This window comes from Vitis vinifera, chromosome 19, assembly GCF_030704535.1.
Source record: "Vitis vinifera cultivar Pinot Noir 40024 chromosome 19, ASM3070453v1".
NCBI classification, from domain to species: domain Eukaryota; kingdom Viridiplantae; phylum Streptophyta; class Magnoliopsida; order Vitales; family Vitaceae; genus Vitis; species Vitis vinifera.
Window position 1 is genome coordinate 19,290,530 of NC_081823.1, and position 5,453 is coordinate 19,295,982.

Sequence of the window (5,453 nt, forward strand, 5' to 3'; positions counted from 1 at the left end):
GGCCTGAGTATCATCTATAACTTGCATAGGTGCCACAACAAAATGTGGCATAGTCTCAGTTTGCCCATGCAAAACGAATGCCCCAGCCTATGGGACTGACTGAACTGGTGGTTGTGGAGGCGGAGGAACCACGTGGTCCTGCTATATGGTATGGCCAGATGGTGGCAATAGTGGAATAGCAGAGTCATGTGGGGTGCTCCCCTGAAGCGGTACTGGCTGGGCCTGGTGCCTATCAATCCTCTATCTCAATCCTAAAGTAGCGTCCCTGAGAGATGCCATGGTACTATGATCTCGACTAGCTGGTCAACAATAGCATACTGGGGGTCCATATCTCTACGAATTGATGGTTGTCCTATCTAACTATACTGATCTGAGCCTCTCACAAGTCTCTCTCCAATCCTAATCCAAGCTCCAAGACCTAGGTCATACTCTCAATCAACAATCCTATAATGAAAGGGAGGGTATCAACTCCTATGATTATCAAACTTGAAATCAAACCACTAATGTAATCCCACAACTAAATCCTTTGAGGGAATGAATTGTCATGTGATGTCAATAGCTAACCAATACATGGCCTCATGTGCGGAGACGAAATTCTAACATGGCAATATCCTAGGGTAAAGTAACTTTATAACCAATGACAGACGAAAACATGGCCTAAAGAATAGACAACCGCACCCATAAGGGGTACGCAACCTAGGATCATAACCAACAAACAAAGTGACATACTGGCCACGCATGTATCCAAGAAATCCAATTCAGGGTTATATAGGTCTTCATTGCTTGGATATCCGTCATCTCCATAGTGCTACCAAACATATATATAGTCCCTACACCAGACCCTACTCCAAGCCCCTATCTTGGTCGAAGGCAAACAATTAGGAATGGTTCCCATACAACTCAAGAAACCAAAGAGGAACAATCGACCAAGACTAGGAACCTGGATTTAAGGGGATACATGTGCACCCCACAAAAACAAGCAGTAAGTAATCATGAGATAGTGAGTCATGCAGCAAACAATCATGCGCAGAGAACTGGCTTACCACAAAATCTACACACACACTAATCATCTATGCTTATCATGAATCACAAGACCAAGCATTACCAACAATGGATGAACATGTTACCATTAATCAGATGAACACTCATGTAACAACAAATCACAAGTGTAAGCCAAATACCAACCACGTAAGTGATCATCAATCATCCAAATGGCCCAAAAAGTCCACTGGTCAACGAACCATGTGCTCCAATATACCCAACTCAAGTTCAAGTTTGATCCTCTTATGAAACCAAAGATTCTGGGTTCGATCCCCAATGGAGTCGCCAATTTTTGGACCCTTCCCCAATCCACCGACTGGCACGACTCGCAAATTAAAGCAAATGATGTGAATGTGGAGAAAAAGTGGTTTTCAAGTTTTGGAAAATCCATCCTGACGAGGGATGGTTTTTGCTTGGATTTGCCACTTAATTTTTATTTTTATTTTTATTTTTGAAATAGGGAAAATTAAGTAAGAACAAAACCCCTCAATGACTCCAATTAGGAAAAAACGGTCCACAAAACTAGATTTCTAAGTCCGGGGATAAGGTTACCTATCAGGAAGGTACCTCATGCGAGGTAGCACCCCTCTAGGCCCGAGATCCGGACTCTACTGGTGAATTGGGTACATCGGAGCATATGGGTCGAAGATCAATCAATTCCCTCCAGGTTACATAGATGGCAAGACTCACGCAATCTTAGCTGATATTTGGCACACACAAGAAATCAATAACCAGAACAATGTTGTGTACCTGAGGTTCCTAGCCATGCACTGTGAGGAAGGGTTAGTCAATAAGCATAAGCACACAATATATGCAAATTCCAAATTTATCCAAATTTCCAGCCATGACCAAACCATATATATGTAATCTCTAGGCTCTACCCAATGGCCACCAAATGCAGCCATGACTCTGGACTACATGGCTAAAATTTAGTTACTCTCATTTCCTTGGATTTTAGCTGAGGACTAACATCTTTCCCGTTTGAACTTCATCCCCTAATAACCAGAATTTTGGAAACTTTGGAAATTTTTGGAAATGACACTAAAAAATTGAATCCGGACTTTTCAAAACTTTTTGGAAATTGACGCTAAAAAATTAAATCCAAAATTTTCAAAAATTTGGAATTTTTTGGAAATGACTCTAAAAAGAAATAAATCCAAACTTTGAGAATTTTGGAAATTTTTGGAAATGGAAACTAAAAAATAAATCCAAACTTTCGAGAATTTTGGAAATTGACCCTAAAAAAAATAAATCCGAACTTTTCGAAACTTTTGGAAATTTATGCTGAAAAATTAAATCCGGAATTTTCGAAACTTTTGGAAATGGACGCTAAAAAAATAATTTTGAAATTTTGAAAATCCTCGACAATGGGAGAACAGAGAGAGTATAGAGAGACCCCAAATGCATATGAACAAAATGTCCCAAAACAGAGCATGGTCCAAAAGAACAAACAAAAGACCTATCAAATGGAAACCCATTTCATGTAGAAGTCGATGTGATCCATGATCAGTGGCACAACTGAAACCGCATCCAAGCTTACCCTCTGATGAAAATCAAAAGCAAAGGGGAAGAAAAGCATAGTCGTAACACAATTTCACAACCAAACTATCCAACAATGTTCAAGAGCCACAAGAGTGGATGAAAAATAGAGCGATAAATGGAAGCATGTAAGGGAATCACAACAAATATACCTGTAGGTTCTCCTCTCAAGCAAGAATACATTTGGATTCCCGCTCTACTTTCTTGCTCTCCGCTTCTTGCTTTCTCAGCCATTTTCTCAAAACTTCCCCTGCTGAAAACCTCTCTTCTTCTTTCTCTCCTCTCTTTACTCTCTATTTTATTTCTCTTCACAAATCCCTTCTTCTTCAAAAATACTCCCCCCTCTTCTTAGACCTCTATTTTTTTTTTCTTTTCTTCATTTTCCCGTTCTCTCTGTTTTCCTCAAAACCTCTCAAACTTCTCTTTCCAGCTCCCTTTTTCATTTTTCCTTTCTCATCTCTTTTCTTTCTCTCTAAGTGTCAAACCCTCAGAGACCCCTACAATTTTTTCCCACGCTTTCAGTTCTCCTTCTGTAGAGTCTTCCCCTAGGATTTCTCAAACCCCTTTTTTCTCTCCAAACATCTCTTCTTTTTTTTAATTCCCTCTTTTTTTCCTTCTTCTTATCAGCATCCGCACCACCCATTTTCTTTCCCCTTCAGCTCTGTAAATCCCCACCTTCAGCCTCGGAACCCCAACTCATTCAACTCCCCCCTTCCCGAGGTGGGCAGCTGCTCCTCATAACTTCATAATTCCTTACCCACTAAGAATCCACATGGATTCAAGGTGAATTACAATCCATCCACAAAATGACCCAAATCAAACCTAAAACCATTCTTCAAACCTATCTTAAGCATTAGGGCTCAAACCAACCAGAAAAAAGGAACTAAAAATGCCAAAAAACAGAGTCATTTGCCAGCAGTCTCGACAAACCGATTGATTGGTTGCCAACCGATCGACCGATTGCCAACCGATCGACCGCTTAAAAAAAGCTTGTTGAATCGGTTGAGCCAATTTCCCATCTGGTCGATTGGTTGAGAAAAATTCTCGAATTTCGACACAATGTTCCTTCAATAATAAGGAATCCAACAAAAAAATGGTACGCAATTCCGAGCTCGGATGAGGGAGAAATGACTAAAACAAGCCAGTGTGTTCTATCATGGTCTCCAACTGAACTGAGATTGCGAAAACCTCAACCTTTATTCCATAGAATGATACGAAACAAGGAATTGACCATGACAACACTTCATAATGGACCAAATGCTCGCACTAAATTGGACCATAGGTGAACTCACATGAGGTCCGAGAAACGATTAGGCCCAACGAAGACTTCATGGTCGTGACACACAGGAATTGAGTGTGGGCGACACCCCCAAGATATATGCAAGTGACAAGGGACAAAATTGAGGGTCTAAAACCACATTAGAGGATTCCTAGATAATATGTGGATTTTCATTATAAAACCTATAGGTTTTACTCATATTAGAATAGCCTAGGAAGATGCCTACATCAGATCAAATTTTCTTAGGTGTATATGGATTGAGCCCTTAAAATCAAGACATGATGTAAAAGTTAGACTTAACTATCTCTTTGCTACCTCTTTGGTGTATTGACATTGATTTGAGTATTCAACCCATGTCTCTTACATTATACATGACATGTGTGCATTAGGAGTTGCACAAAAGATACAAGTCATTGGTTCCTTGTAAGTAGATAAGTTGTCCACAATTAATTCATTGATTTAGGCAATCTAGTAGAGCCTATAGTGTATCACCTCTTAATTGGAGGGATGGCTTGTCTTGGTCGTCAGGATGGGTTTCCCGTGATGAGTGCACTAGTATATGTGATGCACACTAGACAGGACCTACGATGAATCATGACACATAACTGTCAATTGCCATGATTCACCAAGCTACTACACTACATGGACTCTTAACCTTTAAAGGATATTCAGTCTGTTCCAAAATCAACATGAGGCTTTGACCTATGGGTAAGACCCTAAGTGGTCATATATCCTTATGGATTGGGTCACTATTGATGAAAGCTGGTGGCAATATGTATCCTCAATAGAGGCACCATGATATCTCATGGGATTGAGACAATGTGTCCCCTTGGGTGATCCAAAGGACATGTGATCATAAAGTCTGTGATCACAGTAATTCTTTTAGTGGAATTTGACATATGCTCCTTGGAGCTAGAGTATGTTAGTTGATCACATAATAAGTGGCACTTGTAACTCAAGGATTTGAGAGATAATCTTGATAGGTGATAGCACTACCTTGTTAGATTACATACATCAGTTCATGGGGAGTCTGGATGCAGTGAATAGTAGGTCATGGACCCGAGCACGTAATGTCTCATTGTTATTTACATAGGATACTGGAGTTTAGTTAATTCTCTATTGTGGAATGTTAAATTCACTTTAGAATTGATTCTAAGGGAGCCAATACTCCGATGGATCTCAATGGTCCCTACTCTAAGCTCATGTACCTTGTTGGCACGAATTAAGAGGGACAGATTATCTCTGGGTTGACTTTTGTGCATAAGGGCATTTTGGTAATTATACAAGGTTGCACAAGGGTAAGTGAACAAGGTCTTTGGATTGGGTTAATTAATCAATTAGGACCCATTTTGGACTAGATTAAGTAACCTAAGCCCAGTTAACAACCCTATAAATACCTCATAGGGGTTAGGGTTTCTTTAACTTTTGTCTTCCACCATCCAAAAAGAAAGAGTCATAACTTCCATCCTCCTTTACTCCCCACCAAAAGTGTGTTAATAAAAAATTTGAGTCATTGAGCAGAAGATCAAGGGTTTATGAGACTTCCAACAACTTAAAGGTCGTCTTCAATACTTGGAATTTAAGGTTTAGGAAC